Source organism: Bombyx mandarina, chromosome 04 (assembly GCF_030267445.1).
Source record: "Bombyx mandarina strain Sakado chromosome 04, ASM3026744v2".
In the NCBI taxonomy this organism is placed as follows: Eukaryota; Metazoa; Arthropoda; class Insecta; order Lepidoptera; family Bombycidae; genus Bombyx; species Bombyx mandarina.
Window position 1 is genome coordinate 2,142,346 of NC_143211.1, and position 16,946 is coordinate 2,159,291.

The 16,946-nt window shown below is 38.0% G+C and overlaps 1 non-coding gene across 1 annotated transcript; it reads left to right on the forward strand.

The window, feature by feature from the left end:
* The first annotated feature begins 5,962 nt into the window (after positions 1-5,962).
* TRNAI-AAU (transfer RNA isoleucine (anticodon AAU)) lies at positions 5,963-6,036 on the forward strand. Its single transcript has one exon. It is a non-coding gene; the product is annotated as a tRNA-Ile (tRNA).
* The last annotated feature ends 10,910 nt before the right edge of the window (positions 6,037-16,946 follow it).

Genomic DNA, 16,946 nt, shown 5'->3' on the forward strand with positions numbered 1-16,946 from the left:
GTCAGTCTTGTTGGCTTTAATATAATATAGGTATAATAAATGGATTCTATTTAGGAAAGCTGATATAGATTTAACCCTAGAATACAAAAAAACAGATGATTTTTTTTAAGAAAACAAACGTAAAGATACGGAACAAATAAAAATTCCATCTTGTTTAAGTACAAAACGTTGACGATCTGAATCTTATCTACCTACATATTTTACAGCTACTGAAATTTCCTTATCGAAGTGATAGTGCTTAAATTCCTAAGCAAAAAATGTTGAATACTACACAGGTTAAAATGTTTGTGTATTTCGTTCTACTACTTTTAGGTACTCGAACTACAAAACAGCGTCCAGAATAAAGAGATAGATACTGACTAGATCTTCGTTGTCCCTTTTAATCGTTTGTGATCTTTCTCACTCGCACAAAAATTGCAATCACTCAAACATTTCGAATTATTATTCGAATAATTCGAAAACGCTTAAGCACGCTAGCCGTAGTAATGTCAATATCACAAAGTTTATCAATGTTTACGAGTACCAATACTCGGATATTTCGGTTTACGAGTACCAATATCGGAAAATATTATCGTATAGTTGAATCAACAAAATTTTCGAAACATTAATTACTTTAATCCAAGAGTAATAATAGACTTGACTTGATGCCGGTCACTGATTCGTAAATTATTACGATTGTGTACATAGCTGGTGCAAATTTGCTTGAATTCTGACTAAACTAGATTTGTGTAATAAAATTTTTATTTGTATGGGCTTAAGTCATAAACATTAACCTCCTCAGGGACATTGGCAAATACGTGAACATATTTCTTTTTTTAAATGAATATTCATTATTTTTGTTAATATATTTTACTTATGAATAGCTTTCAATATATAATAAAGAAATCGCAATTATGAATAAACGTCAATTGATGTTTTTTAATTTAAAAAAATCTTTCCATAATAGGTGCAATGCGAACAAAGAGATTGGACATAATTAAAAATATATCAAATACTATCGAATAGTCTTAAAGTATGTTTTTTTTTAATTATAATTTTTCATTCGATCTAAATCTCAACATACTACCTCTGAACGTCCGAAGCCGGCGACGATCGGCCGCCGACTGAAGCAATTCACTCCAATAAGCCCCCATGTTATATAGCTATTCCGGTTGCAAACAACCAAAAAATCTATAACCTTCTTCTTGTTTCACCGTTCAGGCACCAGACGTTCTTGTTATAATGGTCATTGATAGCTGATAAGTGACTTACGCAAATGCCAGCCGGTACAACGGAGTTGAGCTGATAACAAGTCTGCTTGGGCCGGGGTCAGCTACGGGCTGTTTGTATTATTACGTTTTTGATAAAACATTAAAATATGCAAGGTGCCGAAAAGTGTCAAATCTTTACTTAAAACAAACAAATCTGGAAATTAGGTCTTTTGGTAATAAACTTTTATGAACGTAGATGAACTGTGGTTAGAGATATTTTTTTTATAGGTGAACTAGATTACGTTTCACCAAGTGGTAAGTTAGCTAATAGATATCGCTGCTTAAATGGCGTCATAAATGTCACACATGTGTAGAACTGTAGACCCATATTTTCTTTTATTACTATAAGGTTTCTCATGTCATTTAGAATACTACCTATGACTCGCGGGCATGCTCGAATAAAATTATCTATTCTAAAAAAAATGTAACATTTTTCAGGTTTTTTTATTCCTTAGATGGGTGGACGAGCTCACGGCCCACCTGGTGTTAAGTGATTACCGGAGCCCGTAGGCATCTACAACGTAAATGTCGCCAAGTACCTTGAGACATTAGTTCTAAGGTCTCAGTTTTTACAGTACAACGGCTGCCCCACCCTTCAGACCGAAACGCATTATTGCTTCACGGCAGAAATAGGCAAGGCGGTGGTACCTACCCAATCTTTTTTATTGTCTTTGTAGATAGACGAGAATACGTCCTAGCCTGTGGTGAGTGGTTACTGTTGCTCATGGGCCTCAGCAACGTAAGGGGCACAGCCAAGCCACCGCCTCCCGCCTGTATTCGTAATAATCTTACTCAATTCGTATTTTTCATTAGTTAAATATTATCGAGACCACCAATGATTTTCACAGATCAGTGTTGACACAAAAACAGCTATAGTAATAATAATTCTGAGTGAATTTATCTCTTGATACGGCATCGTGACCTTTCATATCTCAAGTATTTGTGTTAAAAATAAGAAAAAAAAACATAACAATATTTCTTTTTTTTTTTAACGAATAAAAAGTGTTTCCTGTAATTGATTATATTTGTATATGGATAAAGGCCATTTGGTTTAAGCGACATTTCGCTTATTATACCACATTTATCTTTGCAATTAAAGGTCAGTTTTATTTGGTATTAGTATTAACAATTCAATGTTTTTAATTGAACCAAAATTAAGTTAACTCCATTGAAATAGCTAAAGAAGTTTTTTCGTTACGATATATTTTGTTCCAAGTTTTAAACTTTAAATGGCTGTCGGTAATGTTGCAAAAATGTCGCTTAGACATAGCTTTTCGCCCCTCGATATGATAAGATCGGAGGTGGTACTATGTGGTGGTATATTTGGTGAACCTTGCTCATGAGTTGTTAGGTCTCCTTCGGAGGCGCTCGGGCAGTTGTTAGCAAATCCCACCCCTCCTGGCTGAGCCTTTGCTCGCCCATTTGTCCTGGGGAAAATGAAAAGGCTTCCGGGCCACCAGTAATCTTTCAATCATAAAAAAAAACCGCCCTGCTCATGCGGTCTTTATCCACATCCACAACGTAAATGTACCACCCACCTTGAGATATAAGTTCTAAGGTCTCAAGTATAGTTACAACGACTGCCCCACCCTACGAACCAAAACGCATCACTGCTTCACGGCAGAAATAGGCAGAGTGGTGGTACCTACCCGCGCGGACTCACAAGAGGTCCTACCACCAGTAATATAGCCTTTATTTGGCAGACTGGTAAGCGTCTTTACTAGTTCAGACTTCAGCTTCCCTAAGTTGTCGGGGCCTGAAGTAATTATTAAATGGTAATTGTATAAGTGAAATTTAATTCAGACTCCAGAGTCATGTTTGTGAACCTTCATGCTTTATTTCATCTGGCCCGTCAGCTTGACAAACCGATGACGCAAAATGCTTTCTCCTGTATTTCCAATTGCTAAAATATTATTACGCATTGCGAAAATGAAGAGCTTTTTTTTGACGTGATATAGTCTTATAAATCGATGATGACCGGCCGCACGCATAAAAAAGTGTCACGTTCCGTCTGAGCTTGAGGGTGCAAGAGCGAGAGCGCGGAACAAGTGATAGAGAAGCAAGATAGGCCCAACCTACTGACGTTATCACGTAAAACTTTTTTTTCCTACCTATTCTAGTAACCTCGAGGGGTTATTCTAGATTCACCGAACTAGTAGGTGAGCTCACGAGGCTCAAACCTGACGACGTTGCTAGCACGAATCCTAGCAAGAGCCGTGCTTCGCAGAATCTACCACCGGATCAGAAACGCGACCCACTGAGAAGATCCGGCGAGAAACTCAGTGGGCTGTGTCTGTGGGTTAATTCGCTCGTCGAGCCCTTCGTCGCAAGTGACGGGTTCGACGAGAACGATGACCGGTCCTTGGGGTACCTAAAAGCACCGTTAGTGAATCCGAGATGACGTTTTTTGGGCGACGTCGACTGTTTACGATTTGGTCCGCAGGATCGACTATGTTACAAGTAAAACTATCGTACGTAAACCGACTTAAAAAAAAAAATTTTTTGTCTATTCCGCTCCCGCTTTCCTTTGATTAATTATGCTAATATTACGTTCGCGACATCTGTGACACGTTGACGTAACAATGACAAAAAACTTGCTTGAATCATTAATATTTGTACAAACAGCCAAAGACGAACGAGCGCATAGGTGGTAGTTCACAAAAAAAAAACTATAAATATAAAACACGCGCAAATATTTTTTTACATGACTAATGAAGAAAAAGATAATTGAAGATAGAATTTATCAAATTTAAAATTATTATTCTGTCCTTCCTTGATATTAGTTAAAAACAATGTAACAAAACATACAATCTTATCTTCTTAATTTAAAACAAACATATCAACTATTACAATAAAAAAAATTGTAATATGTATTAGTTGTTAGATAGATAAAATTGTAACAGACTTGAGTATCAACCCTAAATACAATAGAAGCCAATTGCGGATATAAGATTGTATATTAAACAATGCCAATATTTAAGTGAGCAACATTATTAATCAGATAACCTCTTTACGTATAGCGCATTTTTTTATCTGAATCACGTACGGTCCTCGTTGTGGTTGCGTGATCAAAAACAGAAAAGTTGTTTTGATTTTGTTCCGCTAAAACGCTAAAGCTGTACAAGTTTATTATAGAATCAATAGGATTGAATTTTTTAAGCTTAGTTCAAATTACTAATTACTCACTGGTGGTAGGACCTCTTGTGAGTTGTCTGTCAATTTCTGCGGTGGAGCAGTAATGCGTTTCGGTTTGAAGGGTGGGGTAGCCGTTGACGTCGTTATATCTATACTGAGACCTTAGAACTCATATCTCAAGGTGGGTGGCGGCATTTACGTAACCACTTAACACCAGGCGGGTCATGAGCTCGAACTCGAATTAGATTGATTATTAGCATAGATTATTTTCAGATACCTACGCTTAACATTTGGAGGTAGCAATGCGTGTCTAATAGATTTACAAAAAAAAAACATATATAATTTAATGAACATAATTTTTTTATATTTCCTAAGTTGACCTCTGCAGCTTCTAGTAATGTTTCTATAAAATGGGAGCGCTTCTAATTCATCTAGATGCAAATTAACGCAGAGTTGACTATAAAATCGGTTTCTTTTGCAAGTACATATAACCAAAAATTTGGACCTATGCCTAACTTTTTGTCTATGACAGTTTAATGCGAAACCTATTGAGACTTTTTGGCGGCAACGCGATGAGGCAAGCTGTGTAAATTATTTTAATTTTTTAATATTATATTTCATCAGGTTTCACAGTGTAATAGTGTGGTTTATCAATGATTATGTGGTTTATTAACTAATTAGCATATGTGAAAATACACCAATGTGATAAAATGTAACAAAGCCGGTGAATGCAGCTTCTCGGGTTCTTCCAAAAAGTTCACTGAAAAAGTCTCAGTAAATACTTTTACTGAGATATTATTTCATTCCATCTCATCGCGTTTCATTTAATTTGATAAAAGTCTTAATTTCATTTCGATACGTATAATTTTCTAACAGAATTTAAAAGAAATAAAACTTGGCTTAAAGGTATCGTTACCGGGCCATAGGCCAACGGTATGGCCATACCGGCCATACCGTTCAACGGCCGTCTGGTGTAGTGGTAAGTGACATGGTCACTACACAAGGGGGTCGCGGGTTCGAATCCCGCCAAGGGAAGATATTTATATGATAAACATAAATGTCTTTTCCAAGGTTATGGATGTATATTAAATATATGTATGTGTATAATAAAAATCTTACATTTATTTCCGTTATCTGGTACCTGTAACACAAGTTCTTTACGAACTTATCACGGGACCAGTTAACGTGGCGTGATTGTTAGTAAATATTTATTTATTTATTATTTATTTATTTATTATAGAATCTTAAAGAAAAACCTATTTGCTTAGAAGAAAATCAATCCTCATATTAGCAAGTGTATTGTGATTAGAAATACGTGCTTCATGGACAACCTTTATGATGAATAATTGTAATACATAAGCATTTTGAGATATCACAGGTAGTTAGCACCATTCCGCTTAAAAGGAGCGATGATCATTTAACAATAAAATTAAAATGTAGACCTTATATATCATGATGCCATGACAGCGCGTAATATCTATAGGATCCTTTAACGTATTCTATTTAGAGCAATAAAAAAGTTTGAGCTTTTTTTTTTGTTACGAATGCTATCTCTTATTTTACATTTTGAGTTCATCGGCCCATTAGCTCAGTTGGTTAGAGCGTCGTGCTAATAACGCGAAGGTCGCGGGTTCGATCCCCTCATGGGCCACATTTCGTTTTGCAATTTATTTTTCACATTAAATAAAAGTTATCACGAAAACTAATAGCGTCATAATAACTACTCTATTCATTATCTATTTATTTTGGAACAAAGTCAAAGTTGTATGAATATAGATGACGACCGACATCTCCGAAAGTTGAGGTACAAAACTGAATCGTATTTTATAATAAATATAGAAATGGCTATTAAGCGACAACAATGTGCAGATGATGGCACTATAGGCTTCTTTAAAAATATACTATTGGCAAAATTAACATACGTGTAAAGATATTTGGTATTGCACAAACGGATGAAACATATTTAAATATACCAACCATATTAAGACAAAAAACCACCCACTGACTTTCTCGCCGGATCTTCTCAGTGGGTCGCGTTTCCGATCCAGTGGTAGATTCTGCGAAGCACTGCTCTTGCTAGGGTTAGTGTTAGCAACACCTCCGGCTTAAGGCCCGAGAGCTCACCTACACGCTAGAGTACCGCTGATATAGCCTCTCAAAGCTATCAACTTAGGTAGAAAAAAAAACCTAAGACTCAATGGTATAGCATGACGGATATTCGACAATTCAAAACAGAATTAATGACTACGTCGTGACAGGAATAGGTTGGATCGTGACACACACTAATGCGGGTTCACAAAACTAGTACCAGTAATTATGAAAAATATACTTTTTGCGTTTTTAATCTTTTTTCACAAGAAGTAATCTGTTAATGTTTCTCCAGCACGTATTTCATTAGAAAAATTGGTAACTTGTCTGCGGGATTCGAACACCGATGCATCGCGTGATACGACTGCACCTTTGGCATCTTATCGTATAGGGCACGACGACTACGAAATATCAGATATATCCACAAGTTGCTCGTGTCTTATGACTATGTGAGAACTGCTTAAATACGCAGTTTGGAGCTATCAGCAATCCGGTTAGTTCCGGCGTTATCTGAGGTCGTGTCTTCTGCTCCTCGCCCCCCGCAACTAAAAACACTAAAGCGTAAACGATAACGTAATGCATAAATATGTGTAGTGAGTAAAGTTTTGCATCGATTACTTATCAATTATAATTTTTTTCCTACCTATGCTGATAGCCTTGAGAGGCTATTTCAGCTTCACCCTAACATGTAGGTGACTAACATGTAACTGTGCTCACGGGGCTCAAACCGGAGTGTTGCTAACACTGGCCCTAACAAGAGCAGTGCTTCGCAGAATCTACCACCGGATCGGAAACGCGACCCACTGAGAAGATCCGGCGAGAAACTCAGTGGGCCTGTCTGTGGGTTAATTCGCTCATCGAGCCTTCCGTCGCAAGCGACGTGTTCGACGAGGACGGTGACCGGTGCTTGAGGTACCTAAAAGCACCGTTAGTAGATCGGGAGGATCCGAAATGACGTGTGGGGCTTGTCAAGCAAATCGAATGAATGAAGGTCGTTCTCGTCGAACCCGTCGACTATTGTGTTATTAGATTAATTGCAATCCATTACTACTTTGCATTAGATCGCGTTTCGCGTGAACATCAGCAATGATACTCATGATTATTAAAATGTTAATACATTACTTTGTTAAGTATGATTGAAAATGAAAACGATCACTGCGATGTATACAGACGTTATATTTTTTGGAATATTTCATTTGATGAAGGCATTTTTCAACACTGATTGATTCTAATATCACCACAGAGACATGCCTCGTCAAATTACGAACGAAGAAATAGGTGTTGGGCCAAGCTGTTAGTATCTACACGTCGTTTTACAAAAGAAAACTTATTTAAAAATTATAATTGAATAATTAATTGTAACCGACCGAGAGCATATTATACTACGACAGACGTAATCGTTTTGTTTAATAATAAAACTCGTAATCTTAATAATGTACACAGTTTATGTGTAACACCAATAATTCACTCGCCGCACGATAATTAGCACCGCGTCGTTATTGAGACGACAAGAGTCGATAGCATTTGCCGAAAACGGAAACCGATAGTAATGCCGGGGTGTCTGACGCTTTATCTGTGTGCTTGGTGCGAGTTTTTAACGTCCTCGATAGCGTAAAAGTTAAATCAAATTTGTATGGAGCTGGAACGTTTGCCTACGTATGCCGCTAGGGCCGCTGTTTCAACTGTATACAAAGGACAATGCCCATTTTCTATGGGCGTTTGGGCCCCTAAAAAAGTTGTCGCGTCATAATGGTTTTAACTTATTTTGATAGACAAAGAAATATCGTTTCATATTCAGAAAACTATTTTTATATTCTCACCCAGGTTTAAGAGAAATCTGTTTTTTCTGCAGCTAAAATTAAGTTGTTAATTGTTTTTTTCGAAATCAGTAATCGCTTTCATCATTATTTACAGTATTAAATAAGTTAATTGTGGTTAATGTTGCTAGAAATAAGCCCTTACGTACATTTTATTATTATTATATCCTCATAATAATAATAAAATGAAATGAAAATCCGGAAGCCGACAACGATATTGTTGTTGTTGTTTTTAAATTCGCCAATAAGCAGGCAAAGAGCGTAGCCTATACAGCCTAGTCTGTCGTAGTTATATTTTTTTATGTCAATAAAAAGCCGGTGTATCTCTTTTTATTGCTTTTTGGGAGTTTTGACGTCAACTCGATGAATAGCTCATTGAGTGAGCATGAATTTCCGCAGACCTTTTATCTTGAAAAAAAAAAAAAACAGTCACCGCTATGTTAGCCACAGTTTTATTAAATGCCTCAATAATCGTGACCAACGATTATTGACGTTTAATACACAAAACAACGCCCAATTTATATATTATACATCACAATAAACTATTAAAAAAACATTAAAATAAAACTTCAAGTGACGCTTCACTCGGGTTGCTGCCAAAACTCTCTGATCATATATAATAAGAATAGAGTAATGGTAGGCCATTGAGATTTTTACTAATGGAATCATTAATATCTAAAAATATTAAATTAAATAACTCATGGTTTTAAGTAATAATTATTATTACAATATATAAATATTGAATTGAACAAAAATAAACTAAAAAGTCTGAATTATAACCATTGGTTATTTTTTTTTAAATTTATTGTTCAAGTCACAGACAACTCTTTCGTTTGGCAGCATATAGGTTTACTATAAGGCTGTATGGGCTAAGCCCTTTGCCTATTGGCGAATTTAAAAACTATGCCACTAAGTTTTGGGGATGTTATCAAATAAGTAATTTATTTTTTTGTAAAACAATGCCAGGGCGAAAGAAATGTTGATACATACTAAACAACGTAAAAAAATAAGGCATAGTTTTTCAAGTACAAATAGTTTTGACATAAAGTTGGCCCACTTTTGGGCATTGTCCTTTGAGTTACTTTCACGCTATCCAGAACGTTAAAAAACTCGCACTGAGCACACTGTAGAAGAATGCAACGAATCAGGCATGTTAGGCGGTGAAAAAAAAGAAAGAATACATGAAATTTCATGGGCAGTCTCCTTGGCAATCCATATTTTTGCACAAATTTCGTAAGGATTTTATTTTAGGTAGAATTTTGTAAGCATTGCCGTTCCAAAACTGATTTTTTTTCAGAAAATTTAATACTATTTTAGGGAGGTACTCCTTTAATATTTTCGTATTACTTATCATTTACCAAATTACACACTAGTTGACGCTCATCAAAATATGTATATAAGAGCAACAACACAAGAGGTGAGATCAACCTAAAGCTTGATGACGCGAGAATTTAAGGATGTGATAACGCACCGTACAAAATCACAGTAGCAAATGGAGATGTACTTGTCTCCGTTTGCACGTGACGCCATAGTTAAAATTGAAGTATTGGAAACATTGTATAGTTTAGAAGAACGTGTGGTGGTAGGACCTCTTGCGAGTCTGCACGGGTAAGTACCACCGCCTTGCTTATTAATTCTGCCGTGAAGCAGTAATGCGTTACGGTTTTAAGGGTGGTGCAGCCGTTGTAACTATACTGAGACCTTAGAACTCATATCTCAAGGTGATTGGCGGCATTTACTTTGTAGATGTCTATGTGCTCCGGTAACCACTTAACATCAGGTGGACCGTCAACAAGTCCACCCAAAAATGCAATAAAAAAAAAACATGCTCCTAAAAAAATTCTTTCGTACTCTATGTAGTTACCGTATGTTCCATGTTGATAAAGAAACCTCCGACGACCTATTTAAGCAATTTTTTTACCATCGAATACAAGGGAATCATGGCCTATTTGATACAATCAACGACCTATTAAATATTTTGTATTTATCGCATTACACGTGTGGAAGCCAATGTCACATTGAAAAACATGTAAATTATTCATCAAATTAATTGTGCTACTTAGTATGATCCTTGAATTTAAAAGATGTCACAAATGATTGGATCAATTTGGTGTGGTTCGGGCGACGTTTGGAATTTTATGTTTTTTTTCATGTTTTAGAGATTACTGGTGGCCCGGAGGCTTTTCCAGTTTTACCAGGGCAGGTGGGCGAGCGAGGGCTCAGCCAGAAGGGGTGAGATTTGCTAACAGCTGCCCGAGCGCCTCCAAAGGAGATCTAACAACTCAAGAGTAGCTGCTTCGCGAATGAATCTACTACCGAATCCGAATCGTGACCCGCTGAGAAGATTCGGCGAAAAACTTAGCGGGCGGATGCTTAGGTTAGACTGCACGTCGAACTCTTTGCCGAGTTCGACGAGTACGGTTACCGGGGTCTCTACTCCTAATGCTAGAGCTAAAGGTGTCTAATACAAGGGTTATTGGATCTGATGAATCTGTAAAGACGTGCCTAGGGCGTCGACGGTGACTGGCTCCTGAGTGATCAGGATTCGGGGAGTAGTCAGCGGCGGCAACAATAAGGCGATTATCATGACGGGGAGTTTATGTATTTGGGTTAACGACAGCCGGCTTGGCGACTACATGACCTTAGAAATTAGTAAAGCCCAATTGACAATCACATGCAACGGGATCCTCACAACTATACCTCATTAAATCGCTGAGGCTTTTTGTATAGTGTACCATTATTATTTATTTTACGACTTTTTTCAGTATGGCAATCGGTTTTAAACCGGGGGCGAAAAAAATATTACATACATATCCTGGTATATAAAAAACAATTGAATCGGAATGACGTGAAATTGATTTAATTGAGATTGTGTTTAATTTGGCTGAAAATAAATGTATGGAAATAAGAAGAAAGACGAAATGAAATAGTTTCGGCGGACTTTTTGGAAGAACCCGAGAAATCACGTCGGGCGACTCAGTTTGATTTTCCCGCGCTTGTGCACATTCACAGATCCTAAATGGCTTAACCTGAAACAATACTAGAATAGCAAAATAAAATAATTCACACAACTTCGCTCCTGGTGTTCCAGCCAAAAAGTGGGATACGTACCTTACATATCGACACTAGAATCAATGTGTATTACTTTTTATCTCATCGAAGGCAAACGAAATGTGTTATTGTTAGTAATTTACACTGTGGCTTTGATTTCAATGAAATCATGTCTCCATTAAATAAATATTATTATATCGCATCATACCAATAAGGTCGGATAGATTACAGAATACTATATTTAGGTACGGTTGGTATAGTATTACATGACCTATACGTTTTATTACTCTAAATTGGCAAAGGCCAACTGGTATTACTGGTGTCATAGACGTCACATCAATTCTTTTAGGATGGATTATTTGTATCCTGAGGGCCTTTCCAGTTTCACCAGGACATATGGGCGAGCCCAGACTCAGCCAGGAGGGGTGGGATTTGCTAACAGCTGCCCGAGCGCCTCCGAAGGAGACCTAACAAGCTTAAGGGTAGTTACCTCGCAAATCGAAATCGTGACCAGCTGAGAAGATCTGGCGAAAAACAGCAGGCTAATGTTATGGGTTAGGTTTTAAGTCGAATTCTGCTCGTAGTTGAAATAGCCCCTTGGAATAGCTACCATCGATTAAGTAGAGGTAAAAAGTAAAACATCGAATCACTGTTAACGCCACCACCCACTAAGACACTAGCTGCCGAAGTCCCAGCTGCTGTAATGCATCAATATCAGTGTATTCTAATTTAAATTTTAGTGAAAAATTTAACATTTACTAATTATGTTTTGCTTTATTTATTATTCTTATTCTTTCTTTTTAAATCTATTATTTCTTTTTAAAATAAATTAACATTACGGAGTGTAAACACAGTAAAATTGCAAATTGGATTTATAACAGATCTGTTTATGTTCCGATCTGATCGCAGAAAGAATATACACTTTGTATTGTTTGGATCATTATTTAAAAAGTCCAATCATTTACGCTGTCGATGTATATGGACTCCGGTAACCATTTAACACAAGGTGGACCGTAAGATCGCTCACCCATTTAAGCAATAAAGAAATCTAACAATGAGACAGAGAATCGATTATACATAAACCCTAATGGTATGCGATCTAAAATCCTCGCAAAAAGATACAAAATTGACCAAAACAATGCCTTAATGCACATTGTTCATTACCGATTGCAATCCTTCTTGAATGCAAAAGGATTGAATTGTCTTAACTCCGTGGGATTTCTCGACTGCACAGATTAGCATCGAGTTACACTACACTACGCTACACGATGGGGGCGTGGGTTTGGCGTGTCGAGGCTGTTGACCCCGTTCGTCGCCGGTTTGCGTGGCCCCGATCATTCTAATTTCCCTGTTTACTCGAGTTATTTATACACTTTTCGTCCTTGTTTCCAGTGCGCTCTAGTATTCTCGTTCGACGGCCCTATAAGTACGTAAGTTTATTAGCCGGTAAATCAGTCAATGACTGAGTATGCTTAGTTTAGTTACGGTATGTTTAGTTACTGGTGGTAGGACCTCTTGTGAGTCCGCACGGGTAGGTACCACCACCCCGCCTATTTCTGCCGTGAAGCAGTAATGCGTTTCGATTTGAAGGGTGGGATAGCCGTTGTAACTATACTGAGACCTTAGAACTCATATCTCAAGGTGGGTGGCGAATTTACGTTATGGATGTCTATGGGCTCCAGTAACCACTTAACACCAGGTGGGTTGTGAGCTCGTCCATCCGTCTAAGCAATAAAATAAATAAAAAACATAATACGGTTATATTTTGTTTTATTAACATGTTTTGGCCAGCTTTGAAGCCTCACGTGAAATCCTTGATCGAAATTTATCACGGCTCAAATAAATGCACACACGTTTCAAACTACGCGAACAACATTGTGTGAATCAATTCGGTACTTTTGATTCCTTGGCCTGCTATTCAATGTTTATCAATTTGATAACATTTTTTATTATTATTATTCGCAACTCGCATTTCGCGCCGCCATTGCTGCCAGGTGTGTAGTGTTTATAAAAATATTCAATTATCTTAATCTTCAATTAATCAATTAACATAGAAATATTCTGTTATGTGTGAGATTATACGAAGAGAAATGAAGTCGATTAATTTGAGATTAACTTGATCAATCGGGATGAAATTAAATAAAACGTGACTAAATAAGATGACACGAAGAAACGTATGAGTATAATGATTTAGTGAGACTTATTTAGTGAATTTTTTGGAAGAACCCGAGACGCCCAATGGCTTTGTTTTAATTTTTCCACATTTTTACAAATTCACAGAAGCGAAACAGCTCATAAACCACTGCTATTCCACATTTAAATCTGGAGAAACACGAAATTATCTTAAAAAACAACTGACACTGCTTCGCTCCAAGCCTTTTTTGTTTCGGGCAGGGTGCCAAAGCTCCTACGAGGTATCCGCGCCTAGGGGGCAGGCCGGGTATGTGAGACTAGACGGTCAGCAGATGTTGAGAGTAGACCGCGGATCTGCAACTCGACCAAGCTAAGTTTGCACCTCGCGTCTTTTTTTTCCTACCTATGCTGTTAGCCTTGAGAGGCTATTTCAGCTTCGCCCTAACATGTAGGTGAGCTCACGTGGCTCAAACCTGACGTCGTTGCTAACACTAACTATAGCAAGTGCTTCGCAGAATCTACCACCGGATCGGAAACGCGACCCACTGAGAAGATCCGACGAGAAACTCAGTGGGCTGTGTTAGTGGGTTAATTTATTCGCCGAGCCCTTCGTCGCAAGCGACGGGTTCGCCGAAAACGATGACCGGTTCGCGACGAGGTACACCGACTAATGCATTATTTTAACGGAAATTAAAATTTGTCTAACTTATTAATATAAGCGATCATAAGTGGGCAGCGGCTTGGCTGTGTACATGACTTTACCGACATCCGTGAGCGGTAACCATTCTCTACCAATTATGCCGTATGTTTGTCTAATTGCTACGGAAATAAAAACATATTAGGCTTTTTTTATTGCTTAGATGGGTGAACGAGCTCACAGCCCACCCGATGTTAAGTGGTTACTGGAGCCCATAGACATCTACAACGTAAATGCCACCACCCACTTTGAGATATGAGTTCTACGGTCTCAGTATAGTTACAACCACGGAATAGATAAATAAGGTTACAACGGCTGCCCCACCCTTCAAACCGAAACGCATTACTGCTTCACGGCAGAAATAGGCGGGGTGGTGGTACCTACCTGTGCGGACTCACAAGAGGTCCTACCACCAGTAATTACGCAAATTATTATTTTGCGGATTTAATTTTTATTACACGATGTTATTCCTTCACCGTGGAAGTCAATTGTGAACATTTGTTAAGTATGTATTTCATTACAAAAATTGGTTGGATTGATTCGAACACCGTTGCATCGCTAGATACGAATGCACCGGTCGTCCTTTAGGCCACGACGACTATACTATAAATATGTGATTGTTTAACAATCGGTACGGCCCGCCGCGCCGTCGGAACAGAGCTCATCCATTCTACTTGGAACCGCTGTGTGCATCCACAGTGCGTGTCCAGAGATCTTTTCCGTCACCTACCATCCGACTATGACATGTCTTTCTTCAAAGTTAGTCTTATTTTTGCGGAGGACACTCAGTGGTAGACAGCGGTTTGGTTGGGCCCTTGGCATCACTGACGTCCATAAGCAAGGGCGTCGACTCACCATCAAAGGGGCAGTGCGGTACAGCGCTCGTCTGATTAAAATGGCAGTAAAAATGTGTTCTATCACCAATAATCAGGCTTCATAATTTTACGTATGGGACCCACAATGCTCGTACCCTGTTTTCACTAGAAAACATAAATTTAAAAAACCGCTTAAATCTATATCTATACTAATATTATAAAGAGGAAAGATTTGTTTGTTTGTTTGTTTGTTTCGAATAGGCTCCGAAACTACTTGACCGATTTGAAAAATTCTTTTTCCATTAGAAGCCGACATTGTCCCTGATGAACATAGGCTACTTTTTTTTTTTTTTTTTTTTTTGTTTCATGTGTGTTTTAATGTTTCCGAAGCGAGGGCGGGTCGCTAGTTAATGATATCTTTGATAAGCTACTGTTGAATTCTCTGTACAAAATTGAATTAGCCTACTGAGTTTCTCGCCGGATCTTCTCAGCGGGTCGCGTTTCCGATCCCGTGGTAGATTCTGCGAGGCACTGCTCTTGCTAGGGCCAGTGTTAGCAACACTCTCGGTTTGAGCCCCGTGAGCTCACCTACATGTTAGGGCGAAGCTGAAATAGGCTCTCAAGGCTCTCAGCATAGGTAGGAAAAAGAAATTGAATCGTAGTTTGTAAGATTAGCTTGATATAAGTTTTTGTCGCTACAACATTTGGCTCTAATGGCTTCGAAGTGGATTGCAGTCATAGCTCAGCGTTTTTATTAGAATTTCTCGAACACTACGGTCGTGTCTACAAAAACAAATTAGATGCGTGGGAAAAGAAGCACAGGCCTCATTATAAAATAAATATTGTTTCCTTGAAGTTATTATTATTATTACGGTGGTAGATTCTGCGAAGCACTGCTCTTGCTAGGGCCAGTGTTAGCAACACTCCGGCTTGAGCCCCGTGAGTTCATCTCCACGTCAAGGAGAAGCTGATATAGCCTCTCAAGGCTATCAGCATAGGTAGGAAATAAATATAGTAAGGTTATCAGTTATTGACGACTCTCTCGGGCGCAAAGACTTTTCTCAAAACGTAATCCTTTTCAATAAATCATGCATATCCTATATGCTTCATTAAATGTAAGCTGATCGTATTTTTCATTATTCACGATTAGCCTATCCATAACTTCCAACAGCTACAAATACATATTTTACAGAAAGTACTTATATACGTGTAATTTTTGTTATTTATTGTTAATCGTGATAAAACGGACAACATTTGTAAATATCTAAATACATTTACATTGTATTAATTAGATAAACATAATATAGGTTTACTATCGCATTAAAAACATGATTATTATCACTATTTTTACGTTTTCAATGTTATTATTTTTTATAGCTTAGATGCGTGGACGAGCTTACGGCCCACTTGGTGTTAAATGGTAACTGGAGCCCATAGACATCTACAACGTAAATGCCGCCACCCACCTCGAGACATGAGGTGTAAGGTCTCAGTTGTAACGGTACAAAGGCTGCCCCAGCCTTGAAACTGAAACGCATTACTGCTTCACGACAGAAATAGGCAGGGTGGTGGTACTTACCCGTGCGGACTCCCAAGACGTCCTACCACCAGTAATTAAGATTTGATATACCTAAAATGAAAGCTGTTATCCACTTGGTAAGTTTTTCTTTTCAAGAACGATCTCACATATCCTCTGGAGTCAAGTAGTTACAGGTACCTGTGAGCGTCATCACAAGAATGCCATTATCGACCTTGAAACATGATACGGAAATCTCGATTGGTTTACATCACTTCTGTTCCATCATTGAAACCGGAAGGCGTGACTGCTTCGTAGAAATAGACTGATTAATGGAACCTACCCATATTCACAATTCCACTTTCTGCCAAAAAAAAAAGTAAAATTTGACGAAATTTAATTTTACTTCAATAAGTCGTTCGTGCTAACGTACCTACCTATTTT